Source organism: Nylanderia fulva, unplaced genomic scaffold (genome assembly GCF_048542155.1).
Source record: "Nylanderia fulva isolate GAGA-0341 unplaced genomic scaffold, ASM4854215v1 Scaffold6, whole genome shotgun sequence".
Taxonomy (NCBI): domain Eukaryota; kingdom Metazoa; phylum Arthropoda; class Insecta; order Hymenoptera; family Formicidae; genus Nylanderia; species Nylanderia fulva.
Window position 1 is genome coordinate 3546831 of NW_028190698.1, and position 13947 is coordinate 3560777.

The 13947-nt window shown below is 41.4% G+C and overlaps 1 protein-coding gene across 1 annotated transcript in view; it reads right to left on the reverse strand.

The window, feature by feature from the left end:
- The window catches only part of pxb (putative Hedgehog signaling attenuator pxb), a 393744-nt gene extending 380947 nt beyond the window's left edge, over window positions 1-12797 (reverse strand). The window contains exon 1 of the mRNA XM_085487730.1: window positions 10574-12797. The gene's annotated coding sequence lies outside the window, so the exon portion shown is untranslated. The remainder of the gene's footprint in view (window positions 1-10573) is intronic.
- Window positions 12798-13947: the final 1150 nt, after the last annotated feature.

Genomic DNA, 13947 nt, shown 5'->3' on the forward strand with positions numbered 1-13947 from the left:
CCGAAGCTTATGAATGTTTAGCTAATCGATTTATCTAGGTATGTATTCTTCCCCTTTTCTTCAATATTTTCTTTCTAAGTAAATAGATTTATTTATATATTTCTGACATTTTCCCTTCGGATGAGACCAACTGCAATTTCGTCGACGAGTCTGTCTCTGAAATATCATCCGCATATTTCATTGTATTCTTCTTACGAGTCTTCATACCTTCACGATAACGATATCGAAGAAGGTAAAACGTCCAACCGCACGTCCATCGAATACGACGTCGCGTGCAATCAATATCGCGTTCCTTGCGTGTGCGAGCCCACGTCAATCCATGGAACAAGCGAGGACGACGATTAGTGTTACTGCGACAACGTAACACCTTCGACGATCTCGCGTATCGCGCCACGCGTGTTTGCATTACGATAACGACGACGCGTTCATGCGAGACGACCGATAACCCGTTCTACTACCGGGAAACAAGCGGCAGTTGTTGCGACCGATGACAGTCGACACCCTGTGCGTATGTGAGACACGATAACGCGGGACAATCGGTCTTAGAAAATCAACGTTTGCGAGTAGCATCTCGTCTGACGGCTTGCGATCAGCGAAACGCGTGTCCTCTCTCGGAAAGCAATGATAAGGGATGATGGTCACCGACATCTGGTCATGAACAGATGATGTGAGCGCGTTGAACGAAGCCTTTGTTCAAATTTAAGGAAATTTTACAAAAAATTCTCTGTGATTATACCTACCTTTCCTAATTTTACGAAATATCTCTGAATTTTTCAACAATTTTTATCTACGCGTAAATACTTCAGTCAGATTTCCCCATCAATGTTTTTGGACATCTTAAATTTTTTTATAGCTCGCATCAAATATATTTAGAGCGTATCTGCAGCACGTATTATACTTTATGTGTCTGCAAAGTTTTCATATCTGCCATCTCTAAATTAATTTTAAAATTCATATCTCGTTTCGGAATCTCTGCATATATTCTAGCTCTCTCTCTCTCTCTCTCTCTCTCTCTACCATTCAATCGTATTCGCTTTCGCTAAACACTCTCGTAAAGCGTATCGCGCACGCAAGGTATTCGGCATAAATTGCGATACACGAACCGGGGAGCGTTAACGACTGATTAATAACAACGACAATCGCGGCTCGGATAATAACCGCTCGGTAATTCCGCGAATGCCTGCATCGACGCGGCGTGCCACGCCGATCGTATTGAATTGCATTGCGACTGCGGTATAAACCACTCTCCGGTATCTTTTATTCTCAATGTCGAATATGCAAAACATCCGCAGGGAGCGATGACGTACCTTCTCGCGAAAAAAAAAAATGAAACGTCAGCGTGTGTCACGCGTGAGTATAAAGCCTATATATAGGTGCGCCGTTCGTGTCGAGTCCGAATGAATTGAAAAAAAGAAAAAATTTTCATCGCGCAAAAAAATCAATTTGAAATTTTCTTGTCTCTCTGGAGAGAAAAAAAATCTTCGAGATATACCTGTACACTTTTTTAAACAATTTTTCTCGCGCGAAATCGTCCGAAGCGAGCAAGCGAACGAAAAAAAAAAAAAAAACCGGAAAAACTTTCATTTTTCATTCGCGATCGTCGATGTGACGTAAACGGTGTAAACTCATTTCAGCCGTGTGATAGTTCGCTTGTTTACCGGCGAATAAAGCCGCGAGCGAGCAAAGTCGCGCGACGCGTACGAGCCGACGCATGTAACGGCGAACGTTTTTCGCGCGTGGATACGCAACGTTTCCGCCTCTCATACATAGAGATACGAGTGATTTACATACATATCAGTTTCATTTCGTTCGAGAGCGCGCAAGCGTTCGCAGCCCTTTTACAGCACGCCAACCACGCGCGGCTTCCACGTGGGCGTGGATGACGAAGGGGTCAGAGGGAGGGAAGGGGTGAGAAAAGGGGGTGCACACCGTCATGGAACGTAACACCGTGGAATCCCCCATAGGGCGCGACAGATGCCGGCTCTCTCGCGCGCACAATGTCCGTAACGAAGACAGAATACGTTATTATTATTCTTTTAATTCAATTTTATCTGCGCGGGGGATGAATAGTCGCGTAGAGCTCGTAAAAAAGAACGACGTGATGGACCTGACTTTTTTTCCGTTTGAGAAAGGGTTGTAAAGTTAGAACAACAAACGGAATCGTAAAAAGGTGCCGAGAAAAGGTTCATAAATATAAATGCGAGACTCGAAAGAGGAAGTCATTTGTTGGTTTTTTTATATAAAAGCTTCAATATATAAACATTTTTTTGCTGAGAAAGGGAAAGAGATTATTACATACATTAATCATTAGATTAAGACATTATTTTTCCAATTGCATTGCATAAAATATATAATCGCAGCTTATTCAAATCCATTATTGAGATAACACTAATATCGCGTGTGATTTCTGGGTGGGAAGATAAGGGATCGACGAGACATCCCGGACGCCTCCGCGTTCGACTCTCGAGAGGTGGAATCGACGGAAAAAAAGCGTAAAATAAATAATACTCTATACGGAGGATCCGGTAGAGAGTTACGAAAGTTTTGTTCATCGTATACTGTTGTATGAGGTATCCACACGTAGCGTGCTCGTGAGTGTCGCACAGGAATCCGGTTTTCGTCTTTATTCCTGTTTAATGGTTACCGAGATGCAACGGTAGACGTCTATGAATAAAGAAAAATTCAATGGATCTGGAAGTGGAAGATAAACTTGCTATTTAAAAGAAGTTGAGAACGAATTCTTTATGAGAAGCGATACAAAGAAAAGAACTGTGACTGAAGCTCATAAATGACAAAGTATCAGACGCGTGCCGAGAAATTATTTCAGTATATATCTTTTGGAATAAATAGTTTATATATGTATAATTGTTTAAATTGTTAAATAATAATTTTATATGCATAATTTGTCACTACTGGAAATCAGAATTTAATTTTTTACGTAAAACTAATATAAGCTTAGCATATAAGTTAAACAAATCGACTTTTTTATTTTAAATTTGTAATATTTTTCGCGATATTTTTTTATGAAAAATATAAAAATTTTAAATAAAAAACCCAATGTATGCTTAACTGTATTATTTTTGCATTATAAAACTGAAATATTTGATATTTCCAGCAGTAACAATAATAATTCTTATCTCTAAAAATTGCTACGTGGAATTTTTATTTGTATTAAAAAACTTTGTTTATTATAAAATAATTGTGCAACCAATGTATGCAATAGAAATATAGATTAAAATTTTTAATTAATAATGATTGACGCATCGATTATTTGTTGAGATTAGTTGCATCTAAAAAAACTTATTTGCATCTAAAAAATCCCCACATGGATTTCAACTGACAGCTTATACGAATTTTCGGTGGATTCTTCTCATGCTTTAAAAATTCATCGATTCATTTAATTGAAAGAACGCTGCTGAAATAGGTTTGAAAATTCCTGGAATTGTATTACAATATATATACAATGGAATTAGCTGAAACTCGCAACGAGTTTTGTTGGTCAACGAAAAGATCCTACGAGACAGAGTGTGATTGATTCCTTAATAATCTCGTCGCAGGATTTCGGCCCCGCCCTATCGCACGAGAGGCGGCTCGATAATGCAAATTTCACAAACGCGAGTGGTAGTCGCGGTAATTATGTATAGGGCTGTTGGGAGCGAGAGACAGAAAGAGAGGCAAAAAGAAGAGAGCGACAAAGGCCCGGCAGAGTGTGAGACAGAGCTGGAGAGAAAGAGGGAGAGAGAAAGTGGAAAGCAACACCGCGACACAGGGTACAAGCACACAGGGGTGTCACTCGCAGCTGTTTCAACCCCACGCAACGCAAACGAACCGCCACACCCCGCGAAACGAATCAAGGAGCAACAACAGTCACTCGGTCATTAAGGGGCGTAGATCGTTGTTTGATTACAGAGGTTGAACCTCTTCCTCTTCTTCTTTTTTTATATAGGGACGGAGAATTATTTTTTTCGGGCTAATTATTTTTTGTCTTATTAATCGTATAACATTTTTATATTAGTCAATGTTTACTGTCATACATACAAATTTTACGGTACATGTATATGTTGTGTGTGACAGTTTGAATAAAAATTATTATCCATGTCCCGTAATTTCAAAACTCGAGAGTATATATTTTGCAATAATTTTCTGAAAAAATATTACAAATAAAATTGGAAAAAAGTATTTTACAAAACTTTAGCAAGTATTTTTCTCTCTAAAAAAAATCGGATCAAATGATTGAAGATTCGTTATTCTTTGTTAGATCCGTCCCTGACTTTCCATATACATAAATGCGTCCCTTGATCTCTGTCTTACACTGAGATTGCCCCTTTCGAGGAGAGGCCGAAGTCGAGGTTGGTGTCGCAGTCTCGGGATCCTCGGTGGTCCCCTCGAGTAACCGCGTTGCGCAAACAAAACGGGAGTCGAGTGAGACGAGCAGACACGCACTCGAGCCGCAACACGAGGAAATCTCCGTCGAAGCTGTCGGCTCCAAAGCGACTCGGGCAGGAGTTTGGCTCGAATGTGAGCTGGTTAAAAGGGTGAAACGGAGAGGAATCTGTGTAATAATCCTAGAATCTAGCCAACATGTTTATACACGACTCTGAGATTATATATCTACGAGTTAGTCTCGTGTGTGGCTTTATGGCGGCTTTTAAATATGTAAAAGGGATTATAGTCTAAACTTTGAGAATTTTGAATCGAGATGTTTTGAATCTAAAAAAAGACAATATAATAATGATTAAATAATTTCTTTGATATAAAACTGCAATTTTGCCATTTGAGTATAAATCGACAAAAATTTCAATATAAAATAAAATTAATTATTACACATAAAAGTCACATATTTAGCATACCAAATTTGATAAAAATATATATATATATAACCGTCTCCCTCGTACATGTATACACGTACATATATCTGAGTGAAAATTACGATAAAGCCAAAAAGAGATGTTCGTTACTAGTGGTATATCAGTGAAGCGGAAGCGCGAGTTAACGAGCGCGAGCAATTATTTGTATTATCTCGTAATGCGCATTATTATAAACGTAATAGTCGTGTCATTTGTATATCGAGCTAATTAAGTGCGCGCGCGCGTTTGTCCGCTCGCTTTTACGTGTGTATATAGTTTACTATTATAACGAGCGATAAATATGTAATAATCGTTAGTCGTGCGTCGAGCGCGCGTTGCGTTTGATCAAAAATCTCAGTTATTTTGGCGGCGACCCAGGTCGCGATGCGCGTCGGTCGATAACCCCGTTTGCATAATTATCGCGAAATGAGAGCCGATTTGTTTGCCGTTTGCCTTTGTTCGAGGGAAGCCGCAAGAGATACGCGGTATATGGTATAAGTGCGGAATTCTGTCCGATGCCAAGTCGCGCGAGCATCGCTGGTGTTGCGCGATAAATCGCGAGCGAGCAATATTAATGGCCGGAATCAAGCCGATACATAAATTTGGTGGTTGAAGCCGTATATACTGAAATAAGGTATCTCCCTACGCGGTGCAGGATGATTCATTATCACCGTATTCTGTGATTCAAATTTTTCAGATCATGTTCGCACACCTCACATGTGAAAAGTGTATTATTTGAAATTTATTTCAAACGAGATGATTAAGTAAAGAGCCGTTTTAGACAATTTATAATATTCGGAATTACATTTATTTACAATTGTATAACCATATTCTGATATACACATGTAATCTGATATGTATGTATCTATATCGATATGTGTTCTGCATATTTTGAAACTTGTATTTATTTATTAATTTAGTACTTACCTAGTATTTAATCTTTTTTACAATATTTTTCAGATACGGTAATTTTATAAAATTTTATAAATTTATAATTTATAATTTATAATTTTATCAAATTTTATGTATACATAAAAAATTATAAATAAAATTATATTCTGAGATAAAAATTATTCTCTTTCGTCATTGATCCAAATTGGATCCGGATGGAATCATATGAAAATCGTTTTTATAATTTATAATTACATAATATAATAACTGCGATAATGTATGTAATCTGATATGCGTGTATCCCAATATATAAGCTTTGCATATTCTGTATTATTTTTTTTACATTATATGGTAATTTTATAAAATTATTTTTTATAAAATTATAACTAGTATTATATTCTTTCGTCGTGTTAATCCAAATTATGGATCATATAAAATGAAACTCGCGTTTTTATTATAATTTATAACGATTACACGATATAATAACTGAACCGATAATGATTAAAATTTCAGTTTTGGCTTTTTACGCGTATAATTATTCACGTCATTATAATGTTTGATTATTCACAATAAAAACTCAAATATGTCAGATATAATATATATCCGAAACTTGGGAATCAAAAACTTGGTATCTAATCAAGATGTTCGAATAATATAACCATTCGAGCCAGAACCGCGAATGCACTCTGCCGTCATTTGAATCGCAGTTGGAACGTCTCCAGGGAACGTCCAGGACGAATCTGCTCGGCTCGCGAACGTAACTCGCTTCTCGTGTATTTCTGCGCGCGTGGGACGGCCGGGATATAAATTAGATCGACTTGTCACCGGTCGCCGACACTAAATAATACTTAGTGTACTCGCTGGATTAACGCGCGGTCTTTAACCGCGTGGCCGACCCTCGTCGCTCGCGGTTTCCGCGTCGCATCGCTCGGCCGACCTCCTATTTCACGGATGCGCGGGAACTCGTTCGGGAACGATTTACGGGAACGGGCGTGAACCGACCGCCACGCGGAGACAGTGTCGGAGGCTGGGTGTCGAAAGAAACCGCAGTGGAAAACAAAAATAAACCATGGTGCGTGATTTGCTCGTGTGATTGATGCGAGGCGGATTAAGGACGCGTCGCTAGACCCACGCGTGTATGTGTGCGTGTGTCGTCGAATTTATATAAACCAATCTAGACAAGAAAATAAATCTATCGCCTCTCTGTCGTAATTGAGATGACAGGAATTTGCGTTCGGGCTTTCTCGTAATTACCATTCGTTTGTAGATTAACGCGAATTAAGGCCGATACGTTCGTCGGTGATTGAATTGCACTATCGAGTATCCTGGTTATATTCAATTTTATGTTGAAATACAAATTATTATAGAATTGCATTTGCCTGCTTAAAAAGCGTGGAAAGTACCTAAAATAGATATATAACATGCGTAAAATAGCGTTTAACATATATATGTATATATAATATAGTGTAGAAAAATATTTCGAGAGAAAATGTTGGAAGAAAATTAATAATCCAAGTTTAAACAAGTATATAAATCTCTTCTATAGTGATTAGAGAAGAAACTTGTTGTTTCTGGAACTAAGCTTTTCAGTTTCTAGATGAGGCACTAAAAGTCCCACGCGGAGTTAGTTCGACGACACCCGTCGGTGCCACAGAAAATTCGATTGTCGCGTAAAAAAGCTTGTAAACAGGACTGTTTGGGGAGACTTATTATTTCCTGCCTGTCGTTCCCCGGACACTCCGATTACGACAGCGCTCGTTTCGGAACACGACGACGACGAGCATTTATTTTCGACGCCGGCGACGACGACGACGGGCGCCTGAAGTATCGATTATGGGAGGCGTTAATGAGGCATCGGCACGTCAATATTCTCACGCTTATTCGTTCGCTGATAAACGCAAACACAAACGAAACGCGTCGACGTACAATTCATATACGGTCCCTATCTTTGACCGGCGATATTTTGAGAATTTTTCAATCTGTCCTGCCTTGTATAATTCGTTTGTCAATGTACACGCGAGATCAAAAGTCTCATGAAAAACGCGTTTACTTGATAAATTGAAATTCCACGCTTCTGCGTTTGCCTGGCCGAGTTTTACGTAAACCCGAAGTTATCGTCGAACTTGGGGAATCTTATTATTTAAGTTCGTTTTACAAGAATTTATAATGGGAAGCGCGACCAAGTGTTCCTCCTTCGAAGGACTGCTTTTACCGGACTATTAAACATTATAATTGGCCATTTATTTTTATCATTATTGCGCATCATTATTAAATTTAAAAAAGTGTACAAGCAACAATAGATTGCCATTGATTGGCTTGAAAGACACTCGACGAGTAAAGTAAATCAAACGTAATAAGATTGCCTCGTTACGTAATAAGATCTTTCGCTAAAATTGAAATCTAGAGACAGAGAGCCATTAAAACAATACGAAATTGATATCAAAGTTAATTAATTCTACAATCGATGATGGTTAATTAATTAAAAAAAATGAGATGAAGATTCTAAAGATTCTCAACGATTAATTTACAATGCGATGGAATTTTATTATAACGACATAATGAAATTTTTGCTGCGCATGCAGCAAATTCCTGGTAATTTGCTGTAACGATATTAAAATATCAGAAAATTCGATGAAGTTTGTTCCAGTCAAATCTTTTATATATTTAAAAATGCATATTTTTAATACACATTGAATTTTTTGTATAATATATAGACAATCTCTTTTTATTAACAAAATATTTGTTATATGAACAAAAAATGATCTATTGAATTATAAATTATTATTATGATAATATTGATGATGAAAGACAAATGTATACACCTTTACATAGTCAGTCGGGGACAAATCGAACCATTTCTATCGCCTTCGTATGTCGAAAATAAAGCGATTCGTCGCCAAAATCGGTCTTTCGTTGCCGCGAGCGAGAGGCCGTTGATCTCCAGTCGGCCTTTAGGTGCAAAAGAGTCTTTAATCACAGAGGGATTCCTACCGTTTTGTATCAGTCAACGTTACGGGGCTCTCTAACGACGCGGTCGTCATTATGCAATACGATCGGAGCGCGGAGTGAAGAGTGCGACCGACGTAGATCGACCGACTCCAGAAGTTGGAACATAACTCAGAACTTTATCGCTGATCCCGCTCGTTAAGGAGAAGCGCTTTTTAGGACACCGCGCCGCACGAATAACTTTTCTTCTCTCATTCGGGGAACGCGCTGCCGCAGAAAAATATACACTACAATGAAATCTCTTAATATCGTGAGGAAACCGAGATAGGGCTAGTGCAATTGAAAAAACTTAATACATAAATTGTAATTAATTCTCAGATTAGCTTCCTCGGATTAACTTGGTGATATATTTTTACATTTTTTTATTATTATTTGGTATTATTCAATTTAGACGTCAATTACTATGCAATTTAATGTTCTATATATATAGGGGGAAAAAATTGATTTAAAATTATTTATTAATCCACGCGAAGAAAGGTGATTATTATTTTTGATATATTTGATCAATTCGTACTGTCGACGCTAATTTATTTCGCCATATTTCGCAAGAAAAAGTTCGATCAGCTGATATCGTAATATGATTGCCTTTGCTTTAATCGGAGCTATACACGCACCTTACAAATTATATGGACGTTCGCGCGTGCAACGAGACTTTGGGTGCCCCGAGTAATTCCCGTTCCCTTAATGGAGATAAGCCGGAACGTACGATGCGGTTTTCTCAGGTGGCGTAATGAGCGAGGACACAGGGACCTTAATATCGCGGTCGACCTGCTTCCTTCGCTACCTCCCATCTCTTCCCTCACGCAGACGCAGGTGCGGCAAAATTGCCTTGTCGTAGAATCTGAATCACCCTGCTGCAAACGGTTCCCCATAATCCCTCGTTCCGTAAGCACGGCTTTAGAAACCGCGCGAAAGCCGAGTATACCTTGCAGCGCTTCCGCCGCGCGCGTTTCCGTTTTCCCGGGGGACAGTCGAACGCCTTCCTACGAGTTGGCTTGCCGGGTTATCGTCGTCGAAATAATTGATCGCGGCTGCGTGCGAGATCGATAGTTGAGCGCCTCTCTCATCGTCATGTTCCTTAACGCGAAATCCACAGCTTTCGCTCGGAAATACGCATAACATATATATATGGTATATATACGAGAAATACGTCACTTGGTGTGTTTATTACTCGTTAATCAAAGCAAGATTCATACATAGACGCATATGTTGCGAATTACTATTAGAGATATTTATCTTGAGTATTTAAAAGGCGAAGATCCGCGGCGAGAATTAAATGAGATCAACTTCCGCGATTCGCTGCAGCTTACAAGATTATCATCTCTCTGTATGATATAAACGAAGAAAGGGGATTTACTTCTGCACAAAACGAGCTTTAAGCGACGCTTTCCCCGCTACCGACGCATGTATACGTACCTCTGTATACCCACGAAATTAATTTAGATCGTTATTTGAGTCAATAGAGTGCACAGCTCGAGCCGCGACTTACTCGAGGCGTGCCTCTCTCGTTATGTGCGTTGCAACATTAATTACTCTCCGCCTTGCCGTGCATCTCCCAAGAGTCTCAATCACCTATCTCGTGTATTCGCGCGAAACATCATACATATATATATATATATATATATACATATACATGCAAGCGCGAATTTAAACCACCTAGGAAAGCTTTCGCGCCGCTGAAAATACCTCCGAGTGGAAGACGGAGATGAAACATACGCAATGGAAATTTCTACATCGAATACGACGATGCTACTCCCGGCTCGGAAATTCGCGAGCGTCGTTCCATAGTAGTTGTCTTGCAAATGAATCGAGAGAGAGAGAGGACTTACCGTGCAAACCTGGAGGGTAGCCCCGTTCGTCACGTGCACCCTGTCGGCATTCTCCGTTCCTCCTGCAGCTCGCGACGTTTTCCTCGGCCTTGGTGGTTCGCCTTGCCGGAATGTTTAGACGACTTCTTCGGAAGGATTAGACCACGAGGGAGAGTCGCATCTTCAGCCACCCCGAATCGATTTCGGAACCGGCAGTGAACGGGCTTGGTGAAAAAGTGGAAGACCGTCCTTCGAAAATCACTGTCGCGTTATACGAATCGATCTTGAAGAGAGTGCTCGTCCGGCGAGTCTGTCTAGTTTATAATTCCTTATGAACTCGACAACTCGATTTAGCACGATCAGTGACTCAGAGATTCGGGAGATTAATCTCATGATATTCTCCCGTGAACATTTCTCAAGTTTTACTCTCTTCAAGTTTTTTCTCCGGCAATTCGTGTATATTGAAGTATAAAAGACGATCTCGGGAACACGGTTGACCCCTCTATCGAAAGCGATCACGTCGAAGCGAGAGCGAGTTCGCCGAAGACAACGATATGTTATCGACCTCGAAAGATCGTTAATCGTCCCTCGTTAGCGCGTTATCTCGATTCTCTTCGTCGGAGAGACCGAACGCTCCCGTTCTCTCAAATTACTATTCTTCTCTCTCCGGTGCGGTTTCGAGACTTCGGTCTCGCTCGTCGATCGCGATTGTCCACGATCGATTTTATTGTCTCGATCGTCCTGACGGGCTTCGTAGAGGCGGTCGATGATCGATAAGGCGCTAACGCGCTAATTGGCAGACAGAGGCCACCGCATTCTACCCATCGAGTTAATTATATTTAATTGGCGGGCCATTAATTGTATCCTTAATTACGGCTCCGAGATATCTCGCTCTCTCTCTAGTAACAATCGAGACGACAATGCACGACGAAACGGGACTACCGTGTCGACGTAAATGAAGAATGTGTTTCGCGTACACGAAAGGGGACCGCCACATTGGCGAGAATAGCAAAACACAACGAAGGAAGAGCCCGGGGTATTAAACGATCTCGAGTCTCGTTGCTGAATTAATCCTGCAGGCTCCTCGTGTTCCCTCGAAATCGTAGGTATCGAAGGGAAAAGCGGGATCCCGCCCGTGATTTTCTCGAACGGAAAAGACGCGACGTGTCTCGAGGACGAGCCTTTTCCCGAGAGGATCGTCCACTTTTCCTGGCGAGAGCACTCCTTTTTTTTTTCCTCTGTGCTTCTCCTCTACGCAAAGCTCTCCGTTATTACGACGATCGATCGGTCACTCCCTTTCTTCCCGATCCAGACTCGCGTCTCGAAGAGCACGCGAGAATTTTGTGCAAAATTACAAGCCGAAACTGATCGCGACGAGTATGAAAGATATCGGTCGCGTTATTAAAACCCGCACACCGTCCGTGTGAACTATAAATAGTCGGATGAGGCACTCTTCGTGACGAGATAGATAGTTTCTGTGTCGAAGGATGTGAAACAGAACGATATAGGTACCTCTCGAAGCAGATCGCGCGAGGAATCTTAAAGTATTAAACTACTCTTCATGCTACTCATGCTGTCGTGTTGCTGCGAAAAAAAAGCGTCGAGTTTCTTGCGGGAAACGTCGTACGCTCTTCGCGATGCCTATTCTGTTACACAGGCAACATCATCTTTATTCGCGATGTCTATGTTTCTGTAGAAAATATCGAGCGCTCGGATGACAAATTCTTCGTGGTATTCAATCTAAACTGTCCAAGTATTCTTATTTTACACTCACTCTGTGTTTCTACGCGAATGTTCGAGTCCTTAGGCGCGATCCAAGCGATTCGAATCGTCAAACTTTACGTGTGCAAAGTGCAACACTCTTGGCATCGATTGAGTCCCGTCGCACGGCAAATGCAAACGTGCTCCATTCGTCGCCATCGACAGGCAACTTTAATCAACTTTAATGAACTCGAGTCCCAGGGGAGGTCTCGGCGGATCGATTTTGAGCCGTCGTTACGCCTCTCGGCATCGCTCGTAGAATTTCCGCGGATCACGAATGTAGTTTCGGGAGGAAGTTCCAAGGAGAAGGAAGCTTATCCTTTTCGGCGATCGCGAAACTCGCTAGACCGCGATCGCGCGTTTAATTCTCATCGGGCCGTCCGTTCGCGCGAGCACTCGACAGAGGACTCCGAGAGGAGAACCCGGCGCGGAAGAGGCACCCTTGCCGAGGTAGAGGAGAGAGGTCACCCCGCAGCGAAGCGGGCTCTCGGCGCGACTGAGAGCCTCGGTACCGCGGCAACGAGAGCCACCCCCGCCGCTACGAAGAGGTGGCGGAGGTCCGCCGCGAGGGAGAGAGACGGTGGTGGCGTGCAGGAAGAGGGCGAGAGGGAGCGCTGCAGCCGCGCAGTCGCGAGTGCGAAAGCTGGACCGACGGTATTAATTGTGTCCTCTCTTTTTCCTCTCCGCGCGTGAGAATTCACGAGAGATCGCAACAAGAACTTTTCTGTATCGGTATCGGGTATTTCGGTTTGCAAAGAGGGTGGCTCTCGTCATCGGCCCCACGCACTTTCCGTCAAACCAAACGCCCCAATCGCTTTAGCCAGTGGACCTCTTCTCTGTTCTCTCCCTCCGTCATTCTCTTTCTCTTCTCATCCCCCTTCTTTGATCGCTCTGCGCCTACCCTGAAATAATGGACGGATAATCTGTTCTGGCGCGATCCCGCCGGGACTAAAAGGTTCCTACGAATTCGGAGAGCGCCCTCCTAACCGCCCTTCGACCTTTAGGTTGCTTTCTCAACTTTTCCACCTTCCCTCGCTCAACATTCTCTTTCTCGATCGCTGCCCTTCGTTTCCCCGGGATACGCGGATCTCGAGCGTTGATCTCAAAAGTTGCTCTACGTAAACGAGCAGCGGGGATCGAGGAACGAATTGTTCGGAAAGATCAACGTTGTTCTCTGGAAAATGTGTCGTGGCTTTATCCGTGTGGTAACCTTGCACTCTGGAGGTTCGAATCGGTTTAATCTCGGTAGTAAGTTTCAAGTTTGCTGTTCCATAGACACGAAAAAATGTTGCAAAAGTTGCTCAGTTTATAATAAAACCAGTCTTTTTATATACATGTATAATTATTTATTTACGTCGCTTAATTTTTTTTCATAATAAATGCTCTCTATAATAAGTTTCCTTTCACACAGCAACGTAATAGATTTATATGCGATATTTCTCTGACAATAATAACAGTAAAGGCAATGCCTCTGAAAAATATACTATACAATAAAAGACGCGTTAAAGAGCATTATAATTATGATAAAAGCGAGCAAAAATAGATCTCTTAATAATTACTTCAATGAATCAGGCAATTGACTGAATGAGAAGATAATTAAAAGATGGAAAGAGGAAATGTTCACTTTCTCGTCG